The sequence below is a fragment of the Orcinus orca genome, chromosome 12 (assembly GCF_937001465.1).
Source record: "Orcinus orca chromosome 12, mOrcOrc1.1, whole genome shotgun sequence".
Lineage (NCBI taxonomy): Eukaryota > Metazoa > Chordata > Mammalia > Artiodactyla > Delphinidae > Orcinus > Orcinus orca.
The window spans coordinates 53,644,990-53,662,885 of record NC_064570.1 but is presented as its reverse complement, the minus strand read 5'-3'; positions in this window follow the sequence as shown (position 1 = coordinate 53,662,885).

The window sequence follows — 17,896 nt, the reverse complement described above, 5'->3', positions numbered from 1 at the left end:
CTCTTCAATAAGTGGTGCTGGGAAAACTGGACAGCTACATGTAAAAGAATGAAGTTAGAACACTCCCAAACACCATACACAAAAATAAACTCAAAATGGATTAAAGACCTAAATGTAAGACCAGACACTATAAAACTCTTGGAGGAAAACATAGGCAGAACACTCTTTGACATAAATCACAGCAAGATGTTTTTTGACCCACCTCCTAAAGTAATGAAAATAAAAATAAATAAATAAACAAACGGAACCTAATTAAACTTAAAAGCTTTTGCACAGCAAAGAAAACCATAAGCAAGGCAAAAAGACAACCCTCAGAATGGGAGAAAATATTTGCAAACGAAGCAACTGACAAGGGATTAATCTCCAAAATATACAAACAGCTCAGGCAGCTCAATATCAAAAATACAAACAACCCAATCCAAAATGGGCAGAAGACCTAAATAGACTTTTCTCCAAAGAAGACATACAGATGGCCAAGAGGCACATGAAAAGATGCTCAACATCATTAATTATTAGAGAAATGCAGATCAAAACTACAATGAGGTAACACCTCACACCAGTCAGAATGGCCATCATCAAAAAATCTACAAACAATAAATGCTGGAGAGAGTGTGGAGAAAAGGAACCCTCTTGCACTGTTGGTGGGAATGTAAATTGATACAGTCACTATGGAGAACAGTATGGCGGTTCCTTAAAAAACTAAAAATAGAACTACCATATGACCCAGCAATCCCACTACTAGGCATATTCCCAAAGAAAACCATAATTCAAAAAGAGTCATGTACCATAATGTTCATTGCAGTGCTATTTACAATAGCCAGGACATGGAAGCAACCTAAATGTCCACTGATGGAAGAATGGATAAAGAAGATGTGGCACATATATACAATGGAATATTACTCAGCCATCAAAAGGAACAAAATTCGGTCATTTGTAGAATCGTGGATTGACCCAGAGTCTATCATACAGAGTGAAGTAAGTCAGAAATAGAAAAACAAATATTGTATATTAACGCATGTATGTGGAGTCTATAAAAATGGTACAGATTAACCTATTTTCAGGGCAGGAATAGAGACACAGACATAGGGAATGGACGTGTGGACAGGGGGTGGTGATGAATTGGGAGATTGGGATTGATGTATGTGCACTGCCATGTGTAAAACATATAGCTAGTGGGAACCTGCTGTATAGCACAGGGAGCCCAGCTCAGTGCTCTGTGGTGACCTAGATGGGTGGGGTGGGTGGAGGGAGGGAGGGGATATATGTATGCATATAGCTCATTCACTGCGTTGTACCAGTTGTGTAGAAACCAACACAACATTGTAAAGCAACTATACCCCAAGGGGGAAAAAAACAGCTTGGGGCAGGAAGTGTTCTTGTGTATGGTTAGAAGGTCAGGGTTGCAAGGTTTAGTGAATAAAAATACAGGACACCCCGTTAAATTTGAATTTCAGATAAATAGCTAATAATTTTTTATGTAAGTATGTCCCAAATATTGTATGGATGGGGTCAAAGGTTGAAAAACAGCTATGGGGAGTCAAAACTAAGAAATCAGTAAGTAGCATTACAAGCCAAATAAGTAAATAGTAAAATATTTGAAAATGGCTGCCCCCAAAGAGCAAAAAACTATGAGAAGGAAAGTGGCACTGTTTTTCACATCAAGTATTTCTTTTAACAATTTTAGTCTTTCTTTACACATAAAATTTGATTAAAGTGTAAACTGAATTGTTTAAATAGATTTGAAGCAAATATGATAATATGGTATGATTAGAAAAAGCAGGATACATAGGTCTTTGTTAAATTACTCTGAATCATTTTTTTCTTGGGAACAAACAGATCTAAGGAAATTTCAACAAACATTGAAAGATTATTGCTTTGCAAGGTTTGCATCTTATCGAATATTTGGGATTATGGTGGTGAAAATTACGGAGGAGTCTGGAGTCATGTCTTTTTATTAATTCATTCAACAAATATTTACTGCACTTCTATTACGTTACAGAAAATCAAGTTGTATAGATCACAAACATAGAAGGAAAGTAACAAATATAGAAAGACCGATTACCAAAATTTCATTCGTTTGGAGCCAATTCACCACATGGTAAGTCAGTGCTTCTCCCTGTCCTCAGAGATCCCACAGGCTTGTCCCTTCTTGAGCCTGTGCTCAAGGAACCTCTCACATGCTGGCATAAGGAACCTCCTGTGGGTAGGAACCCACGTTCACGGATCGTGGAGGGATCCCTCCTAGTCTAGAACGACATCGGAGAAAAAGCTCAGGAAGTATTTGTTGAAAGAGGGAATAAAGTGAATCAATGAGTAAATAAGTGTGATTAAACTATACTTTACAAGCTCTAGCAGTAATGTGTCTTCACTGAAAATGAGAAGAATAGAGTTGGAGCAAGTAAGACGCAATTGAATTAATTTTTATTTATGTAATTACCCTTTAAATGATACGAGGCGATGCAGGGAAAAGGAAGGGGACACAGAAGACCCAGAAGATAGTCCAAAGAAGCACACAGCAGGACTCGAGGATGGAATAGGGGAAAGGAGGGCTGAAGAATCAAAGACGTACTTCAGAAACCACTTGGCCTGGGAGCCTGGAAACAGCAGGTCGCGCTAAGAGAAACAGAAACGTAGAAGAAGAGCCAGCGTTAGGGGAGTTAAGAGTTCCGTTTTGTGCCTGTTAATTTGTCTCCCGCACCTGTGGCCCAGAGACAGTCATGCCTGAGGCAACTCACATTTTTTTCAATGTAAATGTGACAAGCTGACAGGCAGTTCCTGCTTTTTGTCACCTCAAACATCGTCGGTTTGATTTCTTGAAAGTCTCTTCTGCGCAGCTCTCTCTGCCCCCTCCGTCGGCGCCTGTATCAGGCACAGCCATCCCTTCCAGAGGCTCTGGGAGATCCGTCGAGCCTCGCCCCGCCCTTGGTAAATCGGGGCTCGGCGCTCCTATGCAGGAGTGCCATCTAGTGGTCACAGAATGTCACTTCAGGCTAGACTCACGCAGGAATAAAGGATTGGTGGGGGGAGGAGGAGCGGGTAACATTCCGCTTCCAGTTCCAATTTCCAGGTGCCCTGTGACAAAACCCGCACCTCTCGTTGTCTAAATATGACTTTATGAGAGCATTTACCAGTCCCAGTGCTAAGAAATGAAGTACAAAGTCTGCTATTTTAATGTGTCCTTATCAAATGAAGCAGATGCGGGCTAATGGAGGGAACAGTGAAATAAAATCGGTAGAGCTCTATTTTGTTTCGTTTTTTTCCTACAGTTTTTCATAGTTGATGAAGAAATGGTATTTGTAGCCATAAATATAATGTGGCTATCTTCATATCTTTAAGACAAAGGCTTACAAACAACTAACTTGCAAATGTCTCACATAGAAATGGGTCCCTTAACTCCCTTAAAGTCAGTGGTTTGTTTGTTCTTCTGGACAACCCTGATTCACTCTGAAAAACCATGAAGCTGTTTCGATGCCCACTGCCCAGAGTCATCTCGTTTTCTCAGAATGTCCAGAACATTCTGTCAAACCTTTACAGCTATTTAGATGCACATCTTATCAACTTTGCTAGGCTGTAAGCTTCTTGAGGCAGAATCCATTTCTGATTTATGCATTAAAAGCTCCAAACAACTGATTACCAAAGAGGGTTTCTAACATCAAGGAGTCGAAGCCTTTGCAAAAAAAGCCTCTCAGAATCCCTTGCAAACAGTGGACTTCCTGGCCGGAAAGTATGTGATCTGCACATACATGCAAAAGTTTGCTCAGACCCTGAGGGACTTCAGTGGTCCCTGGAAGCCCAGTAGCATGCTGGTCCAGTTGAGAAATCCTGATAAAATGAACTTCTGGAGCCTATTCATAAGTTGGAACATCCTGTATGGGCAAAACAGGTACATGCAGAGATACAGAGTAAAGCTTGTAAATACTGACTTCCCCTACATTGTCAGATAGAAAAAAAAAAAAATCTGCTTCTGTTTATTGAGATTAATAAAAAGCACAGTTGAAATTCCTCGAACTTGGGGGAAGGAAGGAAATGTGGAAACAGTCATGCAAGGGTCCAGATATAACCAAGATCCTTCTTTTCCCAGGATCCCAACAGGGGTCTCCACCACCCCCAGCCCTAGTCTTTGGGGACCTTTGATATCCTAGTTTTTTTGACCTAAATGTAAAAAGAAGCTCTTTCCCTGTGTACTTAGCATTATTAGAATTTTTTGCATAGTTACCACTTTACCTCTCTCTCTCTCAAACACACATACTCTAAGTGGGGAAAATGTCCAAAACACAAAAACAGATTTCTTACCCTGAATCTGTCTGTGGGTTAGTTTGGATGGCAAACCTGGGATCTTTTATTTCCACCTTAACCTTCCCCCAAACCCCCTTCTCAGCCTAAGAACCCTCTTCCCAGCTTTGGACCCCTCCTTCCTTCCAAGAAAAGAACAAGACGAGAAAATTCAGTGATTTTTGACTGCACACACAGGAGATAGCTATGGATTGACAGGCCCCTCCCTGGAGGTGAGGAAAGCTGACCTGGCTTTCCCAAAGTTCACATCGGCAAGTCAACAGCCACAGACCCCTTTGCTCCCCAGTCTGCATGATGCTTCCGCCCTTACTCATGGAAATAGAAGTGTCTTCTCTCCACAGGAAGTTTTGATCTTCCACAGTGCTTTTCAATAAGCCTTTCAGAATATAGATCTATTTTCACAGCACGGTCCAAATACAAACATTTTATCAGACGGTAGGCAAATAAAGTTTTGAGAGTTTACAGCAAGACGAAATGAGCTACAAACCTTACTAAGCAGTTCTTACATGGGGAGGAGAGGGAAGATACAGAGGAAACGTCAAATTCGGAGCTCTGTGCCCTGGTGCTATCCTGAAGTAACAGAAGCACGTCACAGGACAGATGGACTGACCTTGGGCAAGTACACTGCAGAAGGACCTCAATTCCCACCTCTGATGGGAGTGGAGCCAGATGAGTGGCAGCACTGATGCCATCAGGGAGACAGTCATCTCAGAAACAGGTAAAGTAAAGCTCCAAGAGTTAAGGTGGCCAGGAGGAGAGTCAGTGGCCAGCTGATGAAGGCTGGACAAATCCGACATAAACAGATAAACCAGAGAGTAAACTGAGGCACTCCCAACATCACCTGGAATGGACATGATAGTCAAAATCATCTCTGGCCAGCGTGACACTGGCATCAGCGTCTTGGAACAATGTCTAACGCATCCTCACCGTCACAGGCCCATCTGAGGAAATGAGCCATCGGTCAAGGTTCAGTTTAGAAAGGAAAAATCAGCGAGAGGCCTTGAAGAAAACTATGTGTGGGAAATGCAAATTCTTCCACTTTAATCTAACTACAGGACAGCATATTGAGTCCTTAAGACGGGGACTCTCATCTCGGGACTACTGACACTTTGGATTGGAAAGTTCTCGGTTGTGGGAAGCCATCCAGGGCACTGTAGGATAGCTAGCAGCATCCCTGGTCTCTACCCACTAGATGCCATTTGCTCTCCCCCCACCCTCAGTTGTGACAACCAAGGATGTCTCCCAATATTGCCAAATATCCCCGTGGGCAGGACTGCCATGGCTGAGAACCACTGCTTTAAGAACAGTTTTCATGGCCACTGGATCAACTGAAACAACGTTCTGATTTTTCATGACATCTTTCCCTATCCTCCCTCTTGAACTTGACTGTTTGGCCATCTCCCTGTTCTCTTAACCCTGACTTCCATTTGCTCTCTGCCTGATTCTTTGGCCTTGGCATTTCAAACCATCCTTTGCCTCTAATTTCACGTTTATCTAGGATTTAATGCATCATAGGCAAGCTCCAGACCAACATCTTCTCCTCTGAGCCTCAGCCCCTTCTTTTCCTTCCCCCAAAGCTCCATGACCAAGATCCAACCATTCCTTCTCCAGTGCACAGCACTGTCTCCGAGACCTCAGCAGCCGTGTGCCCAGAACACCTTCCCAAGACTGGGAATCTGACACGAGCCGGTTGAAGGGATAAAGCTGTTCTCTCCTCATATCTGGGGATCCCAGAGGCTGACAAAATTGTTCTTCCCTTTCCCATAAGATCTGCTAGTGAGATGGGGCAATGAGCCAGGCCCTCCCCTCTCACCTGCACAAGATGCTAGAGCGGGATCCCTAGGGAAGAGGACCCAAGCTTTCCCCTCCTCTCCCAAACACCCAAAGGCCCAACACGCCTCATCTTCTCTGTTCAGCAAGGCTTCATCCAGCTCTAAACCTATAGTTTTCCTGTTTGTGGGTTGACTTTGCCAATCACACCCTCAGAAACCTTCTGGGCCACGGGGACAAGGTCCCTGCCTTCAAAAGCGTTCCAACTACATGGCACTCTACTCTTTTTTTTAAATTTCTGCTGGTGAAGCAATTTCTTTGATTCAAAGAGACTTTCTTATGAGGCACTTCTAATGTTTCAAGTAAACATATTCAAAATGCAACCACATTGTGACTTACTAAACCAGATGCTCAAAGACAGACTTTCTTCATCTCAATTCTTCACCTCCACTCCGCTGAAAATGTTCTCCAAACTGTGTCATCGATTGTGTGAAAGTGAGAAAGGGAACTCCTCTCTGCTTCAGTTTCCACATCAATTGAAAAGACACTAAAAATGTTTGCCTCATTTTCAGATAGCTCTTTAGGAGTTAACAATGTAGAATATCGAAAATGCAATGAATTCCACCTAAATGCCCCCCCCAAATCTAAGAAATATATTTTCCTTCTCTGGCTGGATAACCAACAGGGCCTTCAGTTCAATAACGCATTATATTTTATTCCATACAGAAAATATGCAGGATTTGAAACTGGTAGTGGACCTTGAGTAGAACAACAATCTTCTTAAGCAAGTGGAGGTGACAACAATGAAAAACACTGGCATACGTGTGAGGAGTTCTCCACTGGTGAAGCTATTCGAGGAGAGAGTGATGACAACTGCCAGGTATGGTACTGCCAGGATTCTGGTGCTGGGTAGCATGTGGAAGTAGGTGGGTAGCATGTGGAACTCTGAAATCCTTCATGAGCCTATAATTCTAATATAACTTCATCATATTGTATGACTGGCAATTCATTTACAATGGAAAGCTGTTCTCCTAAATGGGAAGTTCTTATTATTACATTAAGACATCCTCTTTATCAGTGGAAGTAAGAGCTCTTCTTGAAATCGATTTTTTTGCCCTCCAATTAGAAGGCTAAGGAAAAGGCTAGTATTAATAGTCAAAGGGAATAAGTTTCTCTACTTTCAAATCCTTTCCAAGAACAAGTGTTAGATGCTTTTTTGTTCCATGACCATCGCTGTCCTTCTGGGGGCCAAGAGACTCACTCTCAGTGTCAGGGTTCTCCTGAGATCCCAGGGACATTAATAAAGAGATGTCTACAAGGGCAGCTCACATAGAGCTCAGTGAATCTCAGCGTGCTGGAGAACATCTGTTCTAAAATTTTTAATTTTAAAGATCCTTTTCTTATATGTCAATCCCAATCTCCCAGTGGATCCCACCCCGCTTCCCTTCACCGTGTCTACACGTCCATTCTCTACGTCTGCGTCTCTATTCCTGTCCTGCAAATAGGTTCATCTGTACCATTTTTCTAGATCTCACATCTATGCGTTAACATATGATATTTGTTTTTCTCTTTCTGACTTACTTCACTACCACGTGTAAAACATATAGCTAGTGGGAACCTGCTGTTATAGCACAGGGAGCTCAGCTCAGTGCCCTGTGGTGACCTAGATGGGTGGGGTGGGGGTGGTGGTGGGAGGGAGGCCCAAGAGGGAGGGGATATATGTACACATACATATAGCTGATTCACTTCGTTGTACAGCAGAAACAAACACAACATTGTAAAGCAACTATACCCCAATTTAAAAAAAAAAAAAAAAGATCCATTTCTTTTCCCAATAAAATCTCTAACAGTTCAAAAGACTGGATTTTCAAAAGTATTATTCCTGCTATAAATCTCCTCTTTGCATCTCTGCAGTTTCTCTTCAGGGCAATGGGAATACCCACAACAGAATAAAGAAAAGGTCACGTACAAAAGTTACAAAGATTAACTTTGCAAGTTATCTTGCTACATGAACTACATTATATAAGATAGTTCTCCTAATGGCAAAGGATTGTCATTCATGGAACAGTTTGGCACTCTGGGGGTGGTACAGACATGTCTTTAAATAACTTTGTGAAAAGATTTAGCAAAGATAGAGTGAACTGGTGTGCCATCCACCGTTAGTAAGAGTGGCTTCACTTAATAATGTAGGTCATGTCGGAAACCGCCATAAAGGCTGCCTGTGGCTGTCTTCCAAGTGTTAGAAATTACTGGTGCATTTTTAAAAGCTTGAAGTACACTTTGAAAATAAAAATGCTACTTTCATAATTAATAAGATGTTTATTCAGTTATATGCAGTCTTTCATCAGACCTTTAGCACTAGATTTTTTTCCCCATCTTCTTATCAGACTAGAGAGCATAGCGGTAAACTGATAAAATGCTTGTGGAATTTAGCATTCTTTCATCTGTCCTTCCCTGGCCTCCAGTTTACTCAGATTTTTTTGTCTCTCAATAGTTTAATTACATGTGAAAAGACTCCCAATAACACACTTGTGTTATAGCGTATTAGAATTAAATGAGGGGAAAAACTTTTCATTACGTGGTTTTACTGTTATTCATTTGTACATTCATTTGACAATACTGACTCAAGCTGCTGTGTGTTTTTTTTTTTTAAAGTGAGTTTGGTGGTTGTTTTTTAATAATATTTATTTACTTTTGGCTGTGTTGGGTCTTCGTTTCTGTGCAAGGGCTTTCTCTCTAGTTGCGGCGAGCGGGAACCACTCTTCATCGCGGTGCGCGGGCCTCTCACTGTCGCGGCCTCTCTTGTTGCGGAGCGCCGGCTCAGTAGTTGTGGCTCACGGGCCTAGTTGCTCCGCGGCATGTGGGATCCTCCCAGACCAGGGCTCGAACCCGTGCCCCCGCATTAGCAGGCAGATTCTCAACCACTACGCCACCAGGGAAGCCCCTGTGTGTTCTCTTAAGCTCCAAATATTTTACATCCCAGGTTGCATCCAGGAAGCTACATAATTAAAAGAAAAGGATAGCTTGCTTTCTAATACTATGTGGAGATAGCAGAATTTCACCAGGTTATATTTTCATCCATTATGAAGCTGTCTTACATAAAACCTATGCTTTCCTTTGTGAATGAACCAATTCTTGCCATTCCAGTACACAGTCTGACATATATGTCCACAAAAATTGAAATTAAATGAAAATTGTTGGCCAGATAAATCATTATGTATGAAGTTAACCACTATAAATGAAAACAAAATGCAACCTAGCCAATGGTTTAAGAAATTATTCTCACTTTATTAAAGCACTCACATACCAGTTAAATTCATGGAAGAGTTTAGCTAAAAATATAATACATTTCAAACATGTGTCATAAACTGAAACCTTATTTTGAATAAGATTATAAGAGGAACTAAGTCTTAAAGAAAACATCAGAGAGTTCCTTTGATACTAGAAATAGTCCATCCTTGTTCTGAAATAGTTTTGCCCTTATGACTCCACTCCCAAGGTAGGCTTTTGTGACATAAGTAAATTTAGCTTTATTTCTGGAACAAGTAGTCTTTCTTCATAAGTGTCACACTGAGCTGGGCTGATTTAGCTTTCTATCTTCTTTATACCAGCCTTAGCAACTTTCAAAATATATGGCCATTCAAAGCAAGTTGTATTGCAAGCTTTTCTCATTTGTTTTCACTTATCAAAAAGTTAGAACTAAGTGAAGCCAGAGTCCTTCAGGCGAGACTAAGTCAAGGTTAGAACTGGCTGGTTAACAGGGGTGTTTTTTTTACAAAGAACACGTGCAAATTCCCAATCAAGGAATTAGGCCGGAACTCATAGACTGGGAAATGTTCACTAACACTGAAAATGAATGAACCCCAAAACTCTCTGAGCAAGAAATTAAGGGGATAAGAACCCCACAGACCCAAAGTCTCCAAATCACTGCATTCTTTGAAGATTTTAAATATATACTCTTTTTGGACGAAGATTTCAATTTATGCTGGCAATATCTACCCATGAAGAAAAGAGGTTAATATTAAGGTCACTACAAGGCAAATGCTTTTATTTAATGAGTATTTTAAGTTTTTCCTTTCTGACATGACTGTGATATACGACTGTGTCTAGGTTTTATGTCTGCCTTTGTAAATCTGTGTGATGCTAAGTTCTTTTTCACAAAGGCTCAGGCTGATGTCACTCATGACATTCTGTGGTGAAGATTTATTCCCTGACCTTACACTTTGGAAAGGACAGCCTGAAATGCTCAAGAAATTGTGGGCCTTAGTAGATTATACTATGAGTTATTTCTCTTTCCCGTAGATTATACTATGAGTTATTTCTCTTTCCCAGAGGAAGTATTACCAACTGAAAGCGGAGGCCAAAACAGGGTCCGTCTGATTGCCAATATCCTTGCAGAAGAGCCATTTGAGCAGGATACTGGTTTAGAATTCAATTTGAGGCTAAGATGATGGTCCTGATACAGAGATAGTGCTTTGGCAACTTTTCTTTCATTTTTTGAACTTGTAATACATAGAAAACACTGAATCTAAAAAGGCATCAGGGACTTCCCTGGTGGTCCAGCTGTTAAGACTCCACACTCCCAATGCATGGGGCCAAGGTTCGATCCCTGGTCAGAGAACTAGATCCCACGTGCCGCAACTAAAAGATCCCGCACGCGGTAACTAAGACCCAGCACAGCCAAATAAATAAATAATTTAAAAATAAATAAATAGAAAATAGAAAATAAATAAAAAGGCATCAGCATATAACATTAACAACACAGTATACCTCGTTTGAGTTTTTTAAATATTACAAGCAAATTTTCCAAATTTCATTCCCACTGAATTTTTAGGACCTATTTTATGTTTCGATGTTTTCACATTCTGATTACATATTTATTTACATACAGCATGAGTCGGATTAAAGAACAGAACCCACCTTAGCACTGTCTAATTGACTAAGGCTAACAGGAATTGTATTTATATTTAATTCTTTACTATCTACTGCTTTGTAATGATTTTTAACATCAACATAAAAATGGTGCCAATTAATTTTTCTGGTGCTCTGTCCCCTGTAACATTTATCCAACAGCTAATAATTAAGCACTACTATCCGCCACGTACTGGCAACTACTCCAGGTAATAGAGTTACTACTGAGCTTTGCAAAGTAGGGATCTTCAAACTCTCTGGCAAGCACAATCGACGCCCAGTAGATAATTCAGACTATAAATTCAACCCTGCGACTTTGTGTTGTTCTACTCTGCTTCCTTCACTTCTCACAAGCTTCTGCGTGTTCATGCTCCGAAGAGGATGGTCGCAAGGGAAAAATCACTAACACTCCTTTGTAACGTGGGTCCCTCAACACCCCTCACACTGCTCTGGATGTCCTCATCCACCTCAACCAAAATGCAGCTTTAATACCCACATGCAGCTGAAAACACCCAAATCTATCTCTGTCCCGGCTCATCTCCTGAGCTTCAGACCTACACATCCAGTTCCCTCCTGCTGCCCTACAGAAAGCTCACCCGACACGGACCACAGCTGAACTGACCATCGACTCATACACCTAATTCCACTTCCCAAAAGCATCCCACTGAATGGTGACACCAGCAGCACAGGGTGGCCAGAAAGTTGTTATATCCTCCACACCATTCTCTCTCTTTCTCGCGCGCTCTCTCTCTCTCTCTCTCTCTCTCTCTCTCACACACACACACACACACACACACACAGTCAGTTACCAGGTCATCACTTCTGATGAGGGAGGCTTTAACTGTAAATAGAGGAGCTGTTACTCGGGATTCATCAGTTAAGTAGTGGGAGTCTGGAGTCAAAGCTATTGGGGTAAATGTGTTTCTTTAATTCTGCGATGCAGTCAAACGTAAGATCCATGTCCAATGTCCATTTCAGAAGCATTAAACTGCAGGGAAGTACATGTGCTATTTAGAATCAAGGACATACTGTATTTCTTCTCTTTTGTTCTCCAGGAGGATGCCCTGTTATACGGTTATATCTCTTGGCCTTCTGTGTGTATTAAACAAGAGATGAGTGGAGCCCCCTTTAGTTTTAGAATATTTTGCTTTCCCATTTTCACTAGTTGAATGTAGGACTTACATGATTGGTCTAATGATGGCAGACATGCGTGAGGACCCAAAAAATACCACTATAGTCAAGATGTGAGTGAAGCCTGGCTATATTTGGGAAAATCTGTAACATGACACGCCGAGAGCTCACAAGAAGATGAGACACCCAAGAATGAATTTAATAGAACACAGATCTCCCCTACTTGCTTTATATAAAGATTTGACTACTTATTACAGATATAGGATACTCTAATGAAGAGAATATGAAACAAACTGGTAAGAGAAGCTGCACACAGAGCAATAAAACTTGGATGATATTTTTAATATTAAAATAGGAGATGTGGTTAAGGCTTGATCAAAATATAATCCATCTGAGCTAGCCTAGAGGTAAAACCTTTCTCCCATGACACAGCTGATATCATAGTTGAATAAAAATATGAACCAGGCGCGGTTCTGTCTTGCCCCCCAAGATTTCAGAGGACCACAAAGGAAGACCCTAATGACATTAGCAGATTTCATTTCTAAATAAATCTGTATCAAGCCTTCTCTGCTTGGCCACGCCTTCTCTACTAGCTCCTGCTCGAGTCTAAATTCTGGTCATTCGTCTGTCACCTGTATTTCTTCCATAGTCTTGTAACTTGCCTCCCTGCTTCCGGTCACTCTTCTTTTAAATCAGTTTTCCATGTTTTGTATTCATCATCACAGATTATGACTACACTATGCACTTGCTTGCTTCTCTGCTATCTCTGCTTCCGTTGTTTGTTCTTAAATTCCAGGAGGGCCCATCTGTAACTTGGCAGTGTTACAGAGCTTGAGATAATGTGTTCTGAACGAATAAACAAATAACAGTATCAGCACAGCCTTTCTGAGATTCAAACCTAGTCCTTGGACAAGGCTCTGGGGAAGGCTCTGTGGCTCAGTTTCAACATCTATAAAACAGGATCACAATATTATTTACCTTAAAGAAAGGTCTAAAGAATGCCAATTTAATCATCATCCATACTGTTGGGTGTGTTAGAAGGAATACCTGAAGTAGGTCACTTTTACCTTTTATCTTTCTGCTTACAGGACTTACTCTGTGGAGAGAACCACTGTAATCAATTTTCTTTCTCAGTTTTTTTTCTGCAAGTTTACATGCTGTTGTCTTTATAATAATAGAAGTACCTAATATTGGCAAAAGCTGAGTATCCTAATAAAAAATAAAAAGTATAGTTTTTAATTTTCTATGCACTATGCTAAATATTCATCTATATCATTCTCAAGAGAAAAGTATGAAGTAGGTACTACTATTATTGACCCATTTTACAGATGAGGAAAGGGATTTAAAAGGAGATATGATTTGCCCAAGATCAACCATTTAGTGTGTAGAGCCATGACTCTGAGCTCAGGTCTGTCTAGGCCAGTAGCCACTGCATTTTACAGCCTGTGCTCTATACTAGCATCTAAAGAAGGTTAAATAGTTTTGAAGTAAACAGTTTATTTCCTCTTCACAATACTTAATCTTGAAAAATACATACACTAATTCTATGTATTTTTGGTAGTTTGAAAACTAGTTACTCTTTATCTTCATCTAGTAACAAAAATGACATTATCTAATGTATAATTTCTTTAAATTCAATAGATCTAATGTTTAAACATTTATAAAGTGTTTTAAACATTTTACTAAGCCAATATATCAGAAACACTAGGAAATGCAACCTTTGTGGAAGTAAATAATGTATGCTAATCATCCTTTTCTGTATTTCTCACAGATGGTATCACATTATATGTCAAATTAACCTCATGATTGTGTTTTTATTTTTAATTATGTACATAAACTATATCTTAAGGAAAAAAACAATACTATTTACCTTAAAAGTTATTAGGAGGATTCACAAAACAAAAACTAATACATGCTGGGCTTCCCTGGTGGCGCAGTGGTTGAGAGTCCGCCTGCCGATGCAGGGGACACGGGTTCGTGCCCCGGTCCGGGAAGATCCCACATGCCGCAGAGCAGCTAGGCCCGTGAGCCATGGTCGCTCAGCCTGCGCTCCGCAACGGGAGAGGCCACAACAGTGAGAGGCCCGCGTACCACAAAAAAAAAAAAAAAAAAACAAAAAAACACTAATACATGTAAACCAGTTAAAACAGTGTCTGCCACGCTGGAAGAACACAATAAGCTATAGCTATTATAGTTTTTTATAATCATTGCTATAATGTTGCTTTTATCATTATGATTATTATTTAACTCCCCTTAAAATAAGTCCCTCTTAAAGTTCAAAATTTGTGGCAAGTATATCAAATCCAATGCGATTGGTGCTATGAACTGAACTACGTCCACCCAAAATTCAAACGCTGAAGCCCTCACCCACAATGTGATTATGTTTGGAAATAGGCCTTCAAGGAAGTAATTAAGGGTAAATGAGGTCATAAGAGTGAGGTCCTACTCTGATAAGATTGGGGACTTATAAGAGGAGAAAGAGGTCTCTCCCTCTCTCCCTCTCCTGCCACATGTTCATGAGGAAAGGCCACAGGAGGACATAGCCAAGAGCCTGAGCTGACTAACAGAATCAGGGTCATGAATGATTCAGTACACCCACCCTCCTGCTTTACAGAACCACCTAGAATTCTTTCTCTTACTTCCATGTCTGGATGAGAATACCCTTTCCCTTCTTCACTGGCTATTTAATTCAAACTCATGGAAACAACCTAAGTGTCCATCATCGGATGAATGGATAAAGAAGATGTGGCACATATATACAATGGAATATTACTCAGCCATAAAAAGAAACGAAATTGAGCTATCTGTAATGAGGTGGATAGACCTAGAGTCTGTCATACAGAGTGAAGTAAGTCAGAAAGAGAAAGACAAATACCGTATGCTAACACATATGTATGGAATTTAAGAAAAAAAATGTCATGAAGAACCTAGGGGTAAGACAGGAATAAAGACACAGACTTACTGGAGAACGGACTTGAGAATATGGGGACGGGGAAGGGTGAGCTGTGACAAAGCGAGAGAGAGGCATGGACATATATACACTACCAAACATAAGGTAGATAGCTAGTGGGAAGCAGCCGCATAGCACAAGGAGATCAGCTCGGTGCTTTGTGACCACCTAGAGGGGTGGGATAGGGAGGGTGGGAGGGAGGGAGATGCAAGAGGGAAGAGATATGGAACATATGTATATGTACAACGGATTCACTTTGTTATAAAGCAGAAACTAACACACCATTGTAAAGCAATCATACTCCAATAAAGATGTAAAAAAAAAAAAGAGAAATGCAAAAAGAAAAAAGTACCTTCAGGTGTTTCCTATTCCAGCAAGACTACCTGAGCTCCTCTAGTCTAGGTTAGGGATCCATCCTCAGTGTGGCAAGTGTGCCCTTTGTTTCAGTTTATCAGGATACTGATGATGAGTAGCACCTCTAGGCATACTGTAGATGATCCCCTCAAATATATACTTAATAAATATGTCATTTAGATATCAACTGGGATATTCCTGATGTTCTGCTGAGAGACTGACATCACAGCAATGCAAAAACAATTAAATAGAATATTAGATATACCTATTATTGAAGTCATCTGGCAATCTTTTCAAGTTGCTTGGCTATTGGTTCCTTTTCATCTGTCTCATTTTTTACTTGCCCATCCCTACCATCAATAGCTGCACCATCCCCACCACCAAATTTCTTTTACTGCTAAGTCCAAGCATCTTAGCTATCTCTTTTTCTTCTTGACTTCTAATTCATGCCTTTAAGATCTCATGTTCCACTCAAATGGAATTTTCCCAGAGACAGATCCCTCACTATTATGATCCCTCACTTAATACGTTCTGCCTAGAAGATAATTTTGTGGAACTCACTGGAAATGAAAGGCAGAGGTCAGGGGGATTGAATCCTACTTGGTGTCAAGAAAACAGAACAGGAACTTTCAGGACATTGGCAAATGTAGTAGGCAAATATTGGCAAAAAAGAGATAATGTGAAACAAACTGGAGAAGAAAGCATGCAGAGCAAAAGGGGTGCAAGAGAATCCAAGTCTATTGTTAGAGCAGCTGCAAAGGTACAACCACACCAAACCATTTACTTGTTTCTCAACCAACTCCTCCACTTGATCCAAAATGTGAAATACATTGGAAAATTTTTTGTTATAAACACAACTATAACATTTTATGTTATAGATACAACTGATGTATGTCTTTAAGTCAGATGAGATAGAGAAATTAACAAGCAATTGGGGGGGGACAGGAAGATATATTTAAAGTGTTCTCATTACAAACTATATTTATCTACACAATTAGATTAAGAACAACCTTGATGTCCATCCTTTCCTCCCAGTTTTGTCTTTTGTGAGATCTTTTTTTTTTTTTTTTAATTTATTTATTTATTTAGGGCTGTGTTGGGTCTTCGTTTCTGTGCGAGGGCTTTCTCTAGTTGTGGCAAGCGGGGGCCACTCTTCATCACGGTGCGCGGGCCTCTCACTATTGGGGTCTCTCTTGTTGCGGAGCACAGGCTCCAGACGCGCAGGCTCAGTAGTTGTGGCTCACGGGCCCAGTTGCTCCGTGGCATGTGGGATCTTCCCGGACCAGGGCTCGAACCTGTGTCCCCTGCATTAGCAGGCAGATTCTCAACCACTGCGCCACCAGGGAAGCCCTTGTGAGATCCTTTTAAACATTCTTGTGTTTCTTTATTCTCTTTATGATCTCATTCATGATATAAGAATAATAAGGACTTAGTATAGTTACAAGAATAATGGAATGTTTTTCACCATTTTAATATCATACACAATGGTAACTCAATGCAGTGTCAATTATTCTAATTGGAACCAAGTTTTCAAATACAGATACATATAACATTGTGCAACCCACTTTATTTTTCCCATCCTCTGTTTTCATAATAAAAGGAGTAAAAATATTTTCCTTTTTTCAATTTTAAAATATTTTTTCCCTGGATAATCTTTTTAAACATGTGAGTCAATATACTCTTACAGAAGGGATAACAGCTATGACTCAGGGCCATGGAATAAGCTTCCCGTAATAAATTACTATGATTAGAGCTACCAGACAAAGTGCTTCAGCCCCTGTAGCAAATTCTTCCCAGCTCCTTTCATTAATCAGACTGCTTACCTGGCTTTATCATTACAGCCAGGCCTTTCAACTTGGTGCCTGAACCAATTAATACATAATTTAAATCAGAAGCATATTTAAAATTCTATCAGAGTACCATGTAGTGACTGGGAGTATATTATCCTGTATTAATTCCATAAGTTTGTTTGTAAAAGTAATTGATTATTACTGGCAATAAGTTTTCTGAAGCAAAAGCTACTTTTTTTTTCTTATTCAACATTCCTTTCTGCATACAACAGAGAGTATTATCTGCAAAGTTTAATGACAGGTATCTGTGGGATGAAAAATATCTTACTAAATTCACATACACACTGCTTAAATGATTCTTCTTGAGTTTTTCAGTCTATCACATCAACCCCTCAATATTGGTGATAACACAGAATAAAACTTGCAACAATCCAAAACTTACAAAATAGTAAGTTAAACTACGTGGAACTATTACTGATCCCTATTCCCTGATTCCATGAAGAGGTAAAGTATCCTCCACTCATCATTTTTCCCCATGACCTGCAGGGAGATGTGTCCAAAAGATCATCCATAGAGACTCCAAAGACAAGTTATTTGCCAGGAATGAAAATGAAAACAAAAAGGCTTTGTTGAAAATGCGTCAGGCACTGCCAACTGCTGATAAAAGAATCCTTGATCATCCTTATTCTGGTTCTTG